The sequence below is a fragment of the Rhinichthys klamathensis genome, unplaced genomic scaffold (genome assembly GCF_029890125.1).
Source record: "Rhinichthys klamathensis goyatoka isolate OS25496 unplaced genomic scaffold, OSU_Roscu_1.1 h1tg000787l_1, whole genome shotgun sequence".
Lineage (NCBI taxonomy): Eukaryota > Metazoa > Chordata > Actinopteri > Cypriniformes > Leuciscidae > Rhinichthys > Rhinichthys klamathensis.
The window spans coordinates 97856-114071 of NW_026607184.1; positions in this window are offsets into that span (position 1 = coordinate 97856).

Below are 16216 nucleotides of genomic sequence, written 5' to 3' on the forward strand. Positions count from 1 at the left end.
CTGTGTGTGTGTGGCTCTGACTCGCTGGAGGAGGAACCTGTGTGTGTGTGTGTGTGTGTGTGGCTCTGACTCGCTGGCACCTTCAGCCACAGGAATCCCCTCATGTGAACAACTCATTATTCACTTTTGTCCTGTCTTTGTCTCTGTGGCTGAAGCTGTCAAACTTGTCATTGCCAGTGGAGCGCTGTTATTCCTCTGGGACCCTCTCTCTCTCTCTCTCTCTCTCTCTCTCTCTCTCTCTCTCTCTCTCTCTCTCTCTCTCTCTCTCATCTCTCTCTCTCTCTCTCTCTCCTCTCTCTCTCTCTCTCTCTCTCTCTCTCTCTCTCTCTCTCTCTCTCTCTCTCTCTCGGTTGGAAATGAAATCACAGCGATGTGAAATGGATTCGCTGTTGCCCGTTCCTGGTTCACTGAAGGAGATGCTCGTACTCCAGTAATTTTTAATCAGCACAAAAGCCTGTGAGAGTTATATTCAGATGGATGCTCTGCAAATGCTTTGTGTTTCTTCCGGTTCTTCATTTTGTGTGACTGAACATCAGATTCGTGGTTACTAGCAGCATTTATTCATTTTGGTTGACGTTAGTTTATACACGTACATTTTTCTAACATTTCAGGTTCTATAAATTAACATTTGTTGATGTAGTGTGCGCAAACACGACAATGAATAATAATATATACACTAATATTCAAAGGTTTGAGGTCAGTTGAGGTTTTGTTTTTCAAATAAGTAAAATAAATGAATTATTTTATTCAAGCAAGGATGCATTAAATTGATCAAAAGTGACAAAGAAAGAAATCCTATGTCAAATTAATGCTGTTCTTGTGAACTTTTTATTCATCAATTAATCCACAGTAAAAGCAGCACATTGATAATAATAATAAATGTTTCTTGAGTAGCAAATTATCATATTAGATTAGAGTGATTTCTGAAGGATCATGTGACACTGAAGACTGGAGTAATGTTGCTGAAAATTCAGCTTTGATCACAGGAATAAATTACATTTTACAATATATTCACATAGAAAACAGTTATTTTAAATTGAAATAGTATTTTTATTTTTGCTGAATATTTGTTTTATAACAGTATTATTAATGTTGCTGTATTTTTGATTAAATAAATGCAGCATTGGTGAGCACGAGAGACTAATTTCAAAAACAAATGTTTATTGATTAGCATTGACTTCATTTGTAGTTCATGATACCTAATGCATTAACTAATGTTAACAAATTGAATCCTTTTTAAAAGAAACATTATTATGTCAAGGATGCTTAGATTTTGTCAGTGATCAATATTTTTACATGCATTAGCAAAGATGTTTTTGGGCTGAAGAACTGAATATGGTTTAAGTGTATAATCTTTTAACCTGGTGAATGCTGCTGGTCTGTTGTGGCATAATTCAATAACTCTGTGTTTCCAGCCTTTGTATTTTGTACCTGATCTGTCTTCTGTCTCTTCTCTTCACGGGCTGCTGTTCTTTACGTGACTATCACAGATATCCGGAGTGCTTTTTCTCCTGGTTTGATGAATTGTCTCGTCTTTCTTCTAGCGAGACCTTCAGCACAGCTGAGCGCAGAGATCTCCACACACTCCATGCTCTGGGAGAAAGTTGGAGGAGTTTGAGGATGAGGTGGTCATCACACATCTGAGGTCTTTCTTCATCCAGGACTGATATTCAAAAGCCTTTTTTCTGTGTATTTTTCCAAAATGGAGTCAAAAATAATGACTGTTTTCATATAGGTTTCCTGAACACTTTCCCCACGGTGAAGAAACTGATAACCCCGCCCTATCTCACACCATTGGTTGAAGTAATGTTACGATGGTTTGGCTGTTATTTATTTATTTATTTATTTAATTAATTAATTTAGTTACACTTTATTTTAAGGTGGCGTAGTTACTAACTTACTCAGATAAATATGAGTAATATGAATTAACTACATGTTCTTACTATAGAGTTAGAGTTAGGTTTAGGGTTTGGTTTAGGGTTAGTTACTTGTAATTATGCAAAATTCACTGTTATTATAGTAAGTACATGTAGTAACATTTATTCACTGTAATATTCTGTAATTTTGTTTTAAACAATTTTGGTATTTATTTATTCTTTCTTTTAATTACATTTATTTATTTATTTATTTATTTAACGTTATTATACGTTATTATATTTAACGTTATCTATAATGTTCAATTGATGTTTTTCTCAGCATCTAATAACATTTTTAACAATTAAGCATTTTTATTTATTTATTTATTTAAATAAACATTCATTTAATTTTTATTTTAATAATTTTTTAACTTTACATTTTATTGATTTATTTAACATTTATTTATTGTAAAGTTCTGTTGTGATCTATCATGTTTATTTTTTTACTTATTTATTTATTATTATTACTTTTATTATTATTTTACTTGGAAATATTTCCTCCCTCCATACCTCCCTTCCTTTTTCCTTTCTTTCTTTCTTTCTTTCTTTCTTTCTTTCTTTCTTTCTTTCTTTCTTTCTTTCTTTCTTTCTTTCTTTCTTTCTTTCTTTCTTTCTTTCTTTCTTTCTTTCTTTCTTTCTTCCTCTGTTCCTAACCTCCATTCGTTCGTTCCTCCCTCCCTCCCTCCATTCATTCGTTACTTCCTCCCTCTATTCCTTCCTCCCTCCCTCCATTCCTTTCTTCTTTCTTTTTTCCTTCCTCCCTCCCTTCCTTCCTCCCTCCCTTCCTTCCTTCCTTCCTTCCTTCCTTCCTTCCTTCCTTCCTTCCTTCCTTCCTTCCTTCCTTCCTTCCTTCCTTCCTTCCTCCCTCCATTCCTTCCCTCCTTCCTTCCTTCCTTCCTTCCTTCCTTCCTTCCTTCCTTCCTTCCTTCCTTCCTTCCTTCCTCCCTCCCTCCATTCCTTCCTCCTTTCCTTCTTTCTTTCCTTCCTTCCTTCCTTCCTTCCTTCCTTCCTTCCTTCCTTCCTTCCTTCCTTCCTTCCTTCCTTCCTTCCTTCCTTCCTTCCTTCCTTCCTTCCTTCCTTCCTTCCTTCCTTCCTTCCTCCCTCCATTCCTTCCTTCCTTCCTTCTTTCCTCCCTCCCTCCCTCCCTCCCTCCATTCCTTCTTTCCTTCCTTCCTTCCTTCCTTCCTTCCTTCCTTCCTTCCTTCCTTCCTTCCTTCCTTCCTTCCTTCCTTCCTTCCTTCCTTCCTCCCTCCTTTCTTCCTTCCTTCCTCCCTCCTTCCTTCCTTCCCTCCTTCCTTCCTTCCTTCCTTACTTCCTTCCTTCCTCCCTCCCTCCCTCCCTCCCTCCATTCCTTCCCTTCCCTTCCCTTCCCTTCCCTTCTTTCTTTCTTTCTTTCTTTCTTTCTTTCCTTCCTTCCTTCCTTCCTTCCTTCCTTCCTTCCTCCATTCCTTCCTTCCTTCTTTCCTTCCTTCCTTCCTTCCTTCCTTCCTCCCTCCCTCCCTCCCTCCCTCCCTCCCTCCATTCCTTCCTTCCTCCCTCCTTCCTTCCTTTCTTCCTCCCTCCCTCCCTCCCTCCATTCCTTCCTTCCTTCCTTCCTTCCTTCCTTCCTTCCTTCCTTCCTTCCTTCCTTCCTTCCTTCCTTCCTTCCTTCCTTCCTTCCTTCCTTCCTTCCTTCCTTCCTTCCTTCCTTCCTCCTTCCATTGCTTCCTTACTTCCATCCATCATGCATGGTCTCTCTGTCTTGACAAGCCAAAAGCAAATGTTTATTTTGAACCAGAACTGATTAATCATTAATAGCATGTGCATTATGCCTCTTTCCATAGTTCAAAGGCTCGTGAAACGACTGTGTGTGTGTGTGTGTGTGTGTGTGTGTGTGAGAGCGTTCCTCACCTCTTGCACCTTAGCATGTTTACTCTGAGTGGAATTTGTTAGTCTCTGTCTCTCTCCCTGTCTCTCTCTCCACACGTGGCTGGGTAAAGAGGATTAAAGTGATGCAGCGCTGCATCTGTCTGTCCTCCAGCTTGCAGCTTTCAGTCCCCAAGCTTTGATGTGTTAAATGGCGCGTCTTCAGTGTGTGTGTGTGTCAACCTGAAAGGCAGGGGAGAGCAGAGAGGATGTAGAAATGCATGTGAAGAAATGAATCATGGGTCTAATGGAGCGCACAGCCTGTGTAAACCATTAAAGTTCCCTCAGCGCTTGACAAATGTAGAATATCATCAGCCTGGCAGATAGAAGGATTAGCCGTGTTTTTTTCCGTTCATTTGTGTTTCCATTTGAATTAATCAGCATTCAGGAGAGGTTCGTTTGCTCAATTAATCTTTCTGTATGTCTGTTTATTCATTCATTGGCTCTGTGGCGTCTTACTGCAACACAAAGCAACAGGCGTTCTGATCGCCGATAGCATTCAGCTCAAGCCGAGGCTGCTTAATTCGCACTTGTAATTTGTGTTCACAAATCGCCGTTGATCACGACCCTAGCATATAAATCTACAGGTATTGTTATTAAAATGAGCGCTGTTCTCTCTGCTCTCATTGCAATGACAAGAAACAAAAGAAAGCAAACAAAAAACTAAAGGAAACAAAAGGTCAAACAAAAGGTTGTGGGCTTATTCTTTTAACATTTCTATGTAATGATAGTGTCCAACGGCCGTGGCACTAAGTAGTCTACTTGGGAATTACAATGTTTTTTGACATATACTAAAATATGCCATGTAAATATCGTGTTACATGAAGTTAAATTAGTAAGGTATCTCTCAAAATATGGTATATGGATAGTACCTAATTATTTTTATGACTTTTGCCCAACAGATAAACACATAGATGTACAACGACAGAGGGTCCCAAGCCATAGCCTAGATTTGGATCAGTAATTACCCACATCACCCTAACAACCACCCAGCAATGGCCTAGAAACCATTTAGAACACATTAGCAACTGCCTAGCAACACCCTAAACACCACCCAGAATAACGTAGAGACAATGCAGAACAGCATCCAGAAATCTGTAGAACCGCCCTATCAGACCACATTAAGATCTACTTATCAACATCCAAGCAACGCCCTAGAAACACCTTAGCGACCACCTTGCAACATCCAAACCACAACCCATAACGCCCTTGCAACAGCCAAACCACTCAGAACATCTTAGCAATTGCTTAGCAACTGCCCAGAAAAGAGACCACTCAGAATGCCTTAGAAACTGCCTAGCAACCAGTCAGAGCACCTTAGTAACACCCTAGCAACCTACCAGAAATTCAGAGGAATACCCAGTCAGAACACCCTTGCAGCCACTCAGAACCCCTTCGCAAACCGCCCAGTAAACATTAGTAAAGCCCTTGAAACCACTCAGAATACCTTGGTAACTCTTTAATAGTACCCTAGCAACACCAAAGTAACTGCTCAGAATTATTAGCAATGGTTTAACGAATGCAGGGGAAATTATTAGTCAGATTTCACCAGTGGGTTTTTAACGGCAAGGACCACTTACCTTTTCTTCTGAAAATGTAAAAATGTAGTGTTTTAGGTTTTGTTGTTCCTGTAAAGGCCCCATTGTTATACAGTACACTTGGCATAAATAGACCTGAAGAAACCACAGAGGCCCCTTAAACATTCTGCCCGGCCCTCCTCGCAAGGTTTCAGCTCCTCAACCGGGTTTAAACAACATTGTTTCTGGGCCTGTAAAGAATACATAGTGTCTGCCCTGGGGTGAAAAGGCTGGGCGGCAGGCAGATCAGGGAGGGGGCCGAGTCTTTATTAACCCTACAGTGGCCAGCTAATGTGATTGAAGAGGTGCCACCTGGCTGTGTGTGTGTGGTGTGTGTGTGTGTGTACAGTCAGCTGCCGTAGATTGGGGAGGACCAGGTGCTGAGATTCGGCTCTCCTAATTGTTGCCATGTAACAGCGCGCTTGACTGCACTGTGAGGCTTGGGGCGAGAGGATTAGAGCAACGAAAGACGCTGTTGCTGACACAGAAGTCCATTTTCTTTCTTTCTTTCAATATCCCCCGCCCCACCCCCTATCCTCCACAATCCCGGCACTCCTCCCAAGAAAGACCTAGGGATGAGGGCGGACAGACAGAGGGAGAGAAGCCGGCCGTATTGTTTAATACACTGGAGGTGGAGACCTGGAGTGGATTTTGAGAAAGCGAGATATTGGCTCCATCTGTTTACGAGCTTGATGACTCTGAAACTCATCGGAGACTGAGACACTCCTTCACCTCATTAAAATACAGTCGACTGTAAATCTCTGAACCTCGAGACCAATGAAAAAACGCTAAATTGGAGATATTGATGGGATACTCTTGCTCCAAAAAGTCAATCAAAACTTGAATATTTTAAAATGAACTCAAACATTTCTCATTAAGTTCTCTCAAAACCAGATTATTGTATACAAATTGTATGGGTTTATATACCTTATTACTGCATGTCAAGAATGGTCTCATTTGTGTTTTCATTTCTCCTAAATAATTTTTGTAGAAACTCTGAGGCAAATTTGATACCCATGAACAATATAAAATAACATTTAACTCTTTCCCCGCCAGTGTTTGTTAAAAAACTCGGCAGTCGCCGCCTGCATTTTTGATAATTTTCACAAAATGTTCGTGGCCCCCGGAATATATCTGAACATGCAATATGTAAAAATAAAGAACAAAGCCTCTGCTTTAAAACAACAACAACATAATGTCTTATTCTAGCTTCATGCATTCTTTTTTATAAATACTTGAATGTGGGTAAGTTTCACAAAAACTCGAATTTTTTTCGCATTCGGAACTCGCATATCTTTTTTCATAGACTACAATGTGGATAAGCAATGCTTTGATTGCTTGTTTTTTGCTTCTTCTTCACCTGTGTTTTGATCAGGAGATTCAGTACTCTTTCAGAGGATGCGTAATAGCGCCCTCTACTGTATAACAGTGGAAACACGGAAAGTCGGAAAATTCCGTCAATGGCGGGGAAAGAGTTAATAGCACCTTTTTTTTTTACCCCGACCAACATAAGTTATGATGTGCATAGAAGTGTTTGTAATGTGTTGTATTGTGATTTCACTTAAAGACCATCTGCATCCATGTGTGTAAGTGGTGTGAACACCATGCTCAGTGCTGTAATGTCTGCGGTCCTCTAGAGATCTCCGTCTAAAGCTTAATGTGAGAGTGACAACCCCTGTCTCAGCAAACACGCAGCGCTTTTACTAGTTAACCCACCCTTTCCCCCCCGGCCTCGGGAGACTCCGTCAAAGCCAGTGGAGAGACGCGAGTCAACCTCTCCTCTGTCCTTTCAAGCTCGTTACAACTTGTGTTTAATGCAACGCTGCTCTTAGAACCGTTCGTCTAATTGTTCGCCATTGTGTTTAACCCATCTGAGCCTCTGACAGCACTCAACAATTGGAAACGCAGTCGCAGGGTAGCAGTTGTCAGCACGAGCGTGCTAATTTGAATATGCAGCGAACGGGGGGCTTTCAGAGCGAGACAGAGAGGGAGGCCATATTGAGAGCCGCCATCTGTGTCCGTGTCGCTCCGTGCGGCCAAAGCAGGGACATCCCATATGTCACAAGGAGCCCCGCTGGGGATAGCACTCTTGTTGCTGTTTGTTGTTGTTATTTATTTACAAAAGGCCCTAGGAATGAAAAAATCGAGCTGGGTTTGCTGTGCCAGGTCCGAAGAGGCGATAATCTGGCATCGTTAGGTCCATCTAACGAGCAGACTCCATGTCAATTGGCCTCTCTCTCTCTGTGTGTGTGTGTGTGTGTGTTTACCATCTGCAAGATGGTATGTGCACATCTGCTGAATCACTGTGGTCCATTGGGCGTTGGGCCGACGTGGGACCATGTGGTGCGGTGGCAGAGACGGTCCCCTGAGCTTTCAGCGACAGGCCTGGGCTACTGACATCACAGACACACCTCTACATCCACTGACATCATGGATAGGCACTCAACTAGAAATAAAGGTGACATGTTAGCCTCAGGCTGATTTCACACTAGAGATTTTGAAGTCAGAGTTCGGTTTGTTTGGTTGGTGTGCAAGCTGTTTTACAAACTCAAATGCACATTACCCTTTAAGCTGTATCTGGAGCAGGGTTTCCTCAACCCTTTCAGTCTTATCTATCACATGTTTCCATGGTTCTGGGGGGCAACCATAGAGAAACTAGACCTAAAAGTAACTATGAATACATTATATACTTTTAAGGGATAGTTCATACAAATTCTGACTCATCATTTAATCACAGTCATGTGTTTCCCAACCTGTATGACTTTATCTTCTGCAGAACACAAAAGATGTCTGTTTTATTGTTTTGTTTTGTTTTGTTTTTGTCCATACACTGAACTTCAATGGGATCCAATGTTTTGTGTCTTTTCCGAAAAAGAAAAGGTCATGCAGGTTTGGATCTACATAGATCAGTGGTGTCCAATCCTACTCCTGACTTGACCTGAATAATAATTCATTACATTTATATAGCGCTTTTCTTGGCACTCAAACGCTTTACATAGAAGGGGGAATCTCCTCAACCCCCACCAATGTGCAGCATCCACCTGGATGATGCGACGGCAGCCATAGTGCGCCAGAACGCCCACCACACACCAGCTTACAGGTGGAGAGGAGACATAGTAAGCCAATCAGTATATATATATGAGGATGATTAGGAGGCCATGATGGACAGAGGCCACTGGGGCAAATTTGGGATTTTTTGTGACCACAGAGAGTCAGGACCTCGGTTTAACGTCTCATCCGAAGGACGGTGCTCTTTGATAGTATAGTGTCCCCGTCATTATACTGGGGCGTTAGGACCCACATAGACCACAGGATGAGCCCCCTGCTGGCCTCACTAACACCTCTTCCAGCAGCAACCTGGTTTTCTCAGAAGGTCTCCCATCCAGGTACTGACCAGGCTCAGCCCTGCTTAGCTTCAGTGGGCAACCAGTCTTGGGCTACAGGGTGATATGGCTGCTGGCTATTGGCTAATGACACTATTGTCTTTTTAGAGCTGCTTTACAGCAGAATTAGTCTCATATTTGAAGATGTTTGTATCGCTCATTCTATTATTTCTGTTTATTACTGTGAAGCTCCTTTGAAACAATCTGTATTGCATAAAGCGACTTGACTCCTGGACCGTTTCCATTACCCTTCAAATTGCGCAAATTGAAATTGCGAAATGGAAACGCATCAATTTCGCAAAAACTCCCATATATCGCAAAAAAGTTTTTACGCTCCCATGAGGTGGTTTTTCAGGCAGTTCAAAAAGGAATATTTCGCAAAACTGCAATGGAAACAGTTTTTGCGCATTTACAGGTCACCTGACGTAGATGGCGCTGTATGTTTGGACAGAAGACGAGACAGAGTTCTTTATTAAACTCATAAAAGACAAAATAATTATGAGAATACTGGATTCTAAACCACAAAGTAATACCACAATCAAGAGCTTGAAGCAGATATTAGGGAGAAACACCTCATATGTGCCGCTCCCAAGAATAAGGGTATTTCCTTGCCATTAATGCTTGGATAACAAGCCTACGTCTCCTTTGATTAAAAATAATGGTTAGTGCGGTGGCTGCGCTATTCGTAAACCTACCAAATCCGTCGGCATGATTTTTGTAATGAATTTTTTTTTTCAGTCACATTACATCGGTTAATGGAAATGCCGGGGTTTTTTTCAACAAAAAAATCTGCGCAAATCTGTTATGGAAACGCGGCTACTGTCCTGCAGCTCCAGACTTCAGCTCCAACCCTAAATTAAACACACCTGAACCTGCTAATCAAGGTCTTCGGGCATACTGGAAACTTCCAGGCAGGTGTTTTGAATCAAGTCAGAGCTACACTCTTAGGACAGTGGCCCTCCAGGAGCAGGTTTGGAGACCCCTGGCTGACATAAATAATGAGAGAATTTTGATTTTGGGTTAACTACCCATTTAAGTTTTTTACAGGATTAAACAATACCAAAATCTTTCCTGGAACCTGCTTTGGTACCTCCTGGTTAGGAATCGCTGGTCAAAGGAATGATTAATGTGGACTCTTGAATTGGTATGCAAGCAATTTGTGCTTTTAATGACATAATTTGCCTGTTTTAGTATAATGCATTTGTTGCATCTATTTCAGGATGCAAGTTCTGTTCTGTGCTTGTTTTGATAGTTAAACCAAAGAGACAAAACCATGGGATTCTGTTGTCTCCCCCCTCTGAGTTGTTACCTAGTTACAGTGGTAAACAGCTGCTGCTGGCGCTCACACGTTGATGACACAAGGGTACCGTGATGACCAAATAATATAGTGGGGAAAAACACCTGTAGGGACCAAAAATGGTGGAATTGGTCTTGAGATTCAGATCAAGCATCTCCACCATAACCACCTCTTTTTCCTCACTTCTTTTCCACATTGCGGAGTGAACGTTCTGGGAAATGGACTCATCCCTTACTGTAAGAGAATGCCCCATAGGCTCAATTAACCTGCCAGCACAGCGCTCTCTTCCCCCTGTGTTAATTAGATGGCTCCAGTTCCTGCCAGAACAGCGCTGAGACGTCGCTGGGCAAGAACTGGGCCGCGGGACACTCCCCTCCCACAGATGCACACTGAGGTCATCTCTAAAGCAGGAATGGTAACTAACTCCTGATTCCAGCTCAATTCCGGATGCATCCCATTTCAAGGTAATGAGACAAAGACAAAACCTTCGTGGCCTGCAGACATCCCACGCTCTCAGAAAAGAAAGAAATGGTACAAAAGGTACTAATATGCACACTTTCGATTCTGATCTGTACCTTTGAGGAACTAATATGCACTCTTTATGGGGTTACAAAGGTGTTTTCTGAGAGTGCACTGGAATTCCTATGAGTTTTTGGACAAACACTTTCTCCTTGTCATTCATGAGAGAGAAAATGAGTCATACAGTTTTGAGGTGTCATGTTTTAAGGTACGTGCACAAAACATCTTTCCCTGACTAATGCGGTATCCATGTCAGATTTATTTAGCCCAAATCTGATTACTCACGAGTGTAATTACTTTAACAGCATTCATTTTCCTCGACACACTCACCCTCGTACTGACGCATCGTGGACTTCTTCCTGAAAAAAGAAAACGCTTGCTGCATAATCAAGCTGTGTTGGTGCTAGCCGTAAACTGATCTATACCGGACCTGAAATGCATATGAAAATGTAATTAGTGCGCTTATTTTGAGTAATGGAGATGAGATTGGATTAGCAGGCTCTGATTCCTTCCTCATCATGACAGCGGACGCATTTTCTTGTCCGCTTTTAGCACCTAGTTAAGAAGCGGGAGCTGATGAGGTTAATTGGAGTCTTTCAGCATGGCTTTAATGACTTGAAGGGGCAAATCTCGCGACTGGCAGATCGCGTGGCACGTCCGCACAGACCCAATTCTCATAGGCTTGGATCTTGTGATTGGCTGAATGTCAACAAGGCAATTATCCGCAGGGATTCAGGTCGGCCCAGTTGAGGAGCGCCAGGGAAGGGCATCTTGATCCGTTGAGGTTAATTAGCTGACCTCATCCAATGGAGGATAACTTGTGAATGTAGCCGCGTTTTCCCATGTGCTGGGCTTAGCACATTGTTGCAGTTGGGATGTTGTACTTCTTTTTCTCTGAGCCCTGACCTTCTTTGCTATAATTGTGTCTGTTTTTTGTCAATAGCTGCGTCTTTGTATTCTGAATGCTGTCCCTCTTAAACTATCACACATCTATAATAGATTGGTAGGGTCTTCTGTCTTGGGCTTGTGCCTTGCGTCTGGTCAACACACCCACTCTAGACCACATTGAATGTCAGAGTAGACCGTTGCTGACCCTTCATGACCCCCACGAACGTTAAGTCATCCATCTCCAAAAGGACAAACAATATGAAGTGAACAATGAATTCAAAGGGCGTTCCTTCACTTAAATATGTTCAATAGTAATGGTAAATGGATGCATTGATTTGCGCTGTCCATGGTACTTTGAAACGTTACATGCATGCTTAGTATATTTCACTCAAAGAACTAATGATGAAACTAATGTTTGGATTTAGGTACTGGTCTGTGTAAGATAATTCATTTTGTTTAGTCCTTAGGAGGTTTTTTTATACCAAATTTTCTTTTCTCAAAATTAGCGATTACGCATTTTGAGAGAGCTGGTTTGGTTTTTGTTTTTTGTTTTAAGCAAATTGAGATGAAACTGCTTGTAGCTAATATTGCTCGTAATTAATTTTGTGCTTTACTTCAGTTTCTGAAGTCTGTACCCAAGTATACATGATGTATTGATATTCAGATAGCTAGATATAAACATGTCAACAGTTTAACATACTATTGCTCTGCCATGACAATAGTTGACCTAAAGGAGAAAACTGACTAATGGCCACTATAGCGCCCCTTGTGACCATGCCGAGCATTTTACAACACATTTCAGATGCTTTAAAGTCACACTGAAACGCACAGCTTTATTCAGTGCGTTGACGTAATTTCCACTGAAACAGGAAGACAGGGCGGGGCATATCGAGCAGCTCCTCCCCTTTTTAATATAGCCAATAGTGTTTCGTTTATATCACAGCTCGACCAGAGCCGTTGAGCTCGGTAAAGCTGCAGTTTCCTCCTAATCTCGAACCGTTTCTCCTCTTAATCTCCTCCATGTCACTTTAAAATAGAGCATTCTGTGCAGAATTCAAATGGGTCCGATATGTTTTGTGGTCTGGGCCGACTCACACATATGATCCGCTCTGTGTTATCGTGTCTCTGGACCGGAGCAGACTGTGTGCGCTACGGCGGTTCACGTTACACTAACGTGAAACCAGACTTCATTCGCCCCAATGGAAAGCATATTTACACTGTCTGAATCGTTCCGTATCCCCATACAGTGCACTATGTGCCATTCACCATGAAGAAAATAGTAAATGTGTGAATAAGTGACCGATTTCACCTGCAGTCTTTTCATAGTGTAAAGGCCCTTGCACATTGAGTCAGAAATTTTCTTATGCGTTTTTTCGTATTCGTGATTCGGTGGCTCTGAATTGTCAAAACACCATTCAAACTGCTTGCTACGGATGCGAAAAACGCAGAAAATCGAACCCGATCCGATTTTTTTTTTATGACGGACGAAAGTTTCGGAGGCAGGGTGCAAGCGTGATTGACATAACGTGAGGTCGTATTTATTTTTTAACGTGCGAAATTTCGGACACAGTGTGCAAGGGGGTTGAGGGGCGGAGCTTCAGATTCTAGAGAGCATTTGATTGGACAGAAAATCTGATGAGAAGCTGAAGTGGAGTGATGTCATAATCTTTGATCCATTTTGGCGGAAGTGAGAGACTGTAAGTTTTGAACGCTTATAATTTTGTCATGGTTTTAGAGGACTCTAGCTTATAGATAACAGTAAGGCTAACATATTCATACTAAAAGCCAAAAAACTTCCATTTTGATTTCATGGGGACTTTAATGTTTGGTGATAACATATCAGATAGCACTTTGATTAAATACTAAGTTACTGAATGATTACCATATTCATAAACTATTGCATTTGAAAGGTTCTAAAACAAAATATTTTTTCTTTCTTAAGCACAATAGAATTGAATCAGATGTCACACAAATTCGCTAAAACCGAAGCACTTAATCAACAATGAACTTCCATATTGCTTTGATATTTTCCATCTGTTGCACCACAAGTCATTAATACATTGACTAAATGCATAAATAAATATATAAAACTCAAAACAAAGACACAATCAGCAAATGAACATTGCTTTTTGTTTGTGAGTGCGAGAGCCCTTTCAGCTGTCCTCACATTGTATTCTGTGCTGAATACCACGGTACTCAGGAAATGACCCTTTATGACATGGTCCTTGTTGCTATGGCAGCGTGGATAGTGATACACTTCCCGTTCCCAACAGAACGCAACATATTTTTAATGAAATTGCTTTAGGTGGGAGGTCTGTCGTGAACCTTTGGTCCGCTGTCTTCAATGGATGGCAGATATTCTGTTCTCCCCCAGCTAATAAAGAAGAAAGGTTTGTGTGGAAATGTGTTCAGGACACACCGCTGAGTCTGTCTGTGCATGTCTGCAGGAAACACAGGTCACAAGTGAGATCTCTTTACAATTTCTGTTATTTATCCTAGTTGGCGAGCAAACTTTCGGAGACTGTTGATGTGTCTCGTACAGAGTTTCAGACTTGTCTCAAACTGCTCAGGTTTGCCAAGATACCAAAGTCTAAAATAATGTTCTTTATTTGTGTCACATACACGTGATGCAAGTGAAATGTTTTGGTGACACTTGTGTCACTGTTACATATTTGACATGTGGTTGGTGTAGTAATAGCTACAAATGATGCATAATTACATGCAACTAACCCTAAACAAAACCTAATCCTAACCCTATAGTAAATACATGTACTTCTTCAATCTTACTCAGTACTTACATGTATAGTTACAGTGTAACAAAGACACCTTCAAATAAAGAAAGTTAAGGGGACATAGTTACATTGTACGTAAGTCAAGTCACCTTCATTTATACAGCGCTTTTAACAATATAGATTGTTTCAAAGCAGCTTTACAGTGATAATAGGAAATTAAAGTAACAGAGATGATTTTGGCTTTAAGTATGTAAGTACTAAGTGATATTAATTAACTACATGTACTAACTATAGAGTTAGGGTTAAGGTTTGTTTTAGGGTTAGTAACTTGTAATTATGCATAATATTATGCATATTACTATACATGTAGTAATGTGTAACTATAAAAATAAACGGTAACATGGTAACACTTTACAATAAGGTTCATTAGTTAACTACATTAGTTAACATTAACTAAGAATGAACAATACTTCTTCAGCATTTACTAATACTTTATTAAACTCTTGTTAACATTAGTTAATGCACTGTGAACTAACATGAACAGCTGGATTTGTATTAACTAACGTTAACAAAGATGAACAAAAACAGTATCAAATGTATTGTTCATGGTTAGTTCATGTTAGTTAATACATTAACTAATGTTTAATAAATGAACCTTATTGTAAAGTGTTACCGGTAACACTTTATTTGACCGTGTCCTTGTTACATATTTTACATGTACTTACCATAGTAATAACAGTAAATGATGCATAATTGCATGCAACTAACCCTCAACCAAATCCTAACCCTATAGTAAGAACATGTAGTTGCTTAATATTACTCAGTACTTAAATATATAACACTAACACTGTAACAATGACACCTTAAAATAAAGTGTAACCAAATAAACCAATGTTTTTTTCTCTTATTCTTTGTCCCACAGTGCAACTACATACAGAACCACCAAGGAATTATGGACTATCAAAGAGCGGTAAAATATGAGTGAAAAATGCATGGCAAGTTTTAGGCTGGTTTGTGTTTTTGAACAGGATGCATGTGTTTTTAATGATGCTGGAATTCTGACGTGTGCATCCGTGTGTGTGTGTGTCTCCTCTGACAGCGTCCTCAGGTGCATGGTGTTGCGCTCTTGAATCGGGCTCTTTCAGCGATTTGTCACGGTTCTGTTGGGCCCTGCTGCGACGGCACGTGCCAGATCTCCACCACAGCGTTCTGCTCCCTGTGTGCCAGACGCCGGCCCAGCACTGCTGTCACCCGGGCACCGGCTCCAGCCCTGCCAACGCAAGCACACACAACCCCTACCCAGAATAGATGCAGGCACAGGGGCCAGACAGAAACCCCCACAGGACACACACACACACACACTCTGTACCCTGCAGCTCTGCAGACTGTTCATTTGCTCCAGTCGGGATGAGACAAGGTCAGATTCAGGCACAGCTTCCAGCTTTATGGTTTCATTAATGTTCCATAATAATTAAAAGTGATAATTCTGATTCTAGATTGTGATTGGATGAGACTCTCTTAAAGCCATTGTAAAATATAGATCTACAAAGGCAAGGCAAGTAGCACATTTTACACACAATGGTACAAACACTAATTCTATTGGCCTATTATTGCATGAATGCATTGGAAACTATAAATAGTCTACAGGTATTGTCAGAGCAGTGGTTTATTGTGATTATTATTAACAATGTAACTGTTTATTTATTGTTTAATCGTATTTCTGTTGCTGCTGTTTTCCAAGAGCATTGTGCCTATACACCAGCGTTGTTGTTGTTGTCATGTCTAAAACTGAAACCATTAAAAATAATTTTTGGTAATTAAAATAAAGTTAAAATAAAATATAGATATTAGATTTAAAAAACTTAAAGTTATTTATTTCAGTAAGACAACATTTCTTATTTACTTGTAACTGAAACTAAAACTGAAATAAAAAATAAAGTGAAATAGAAACTGAAAAAAATTACTTAAATGTGAACTAAAAAAAAAAGAAAAAAAAAGC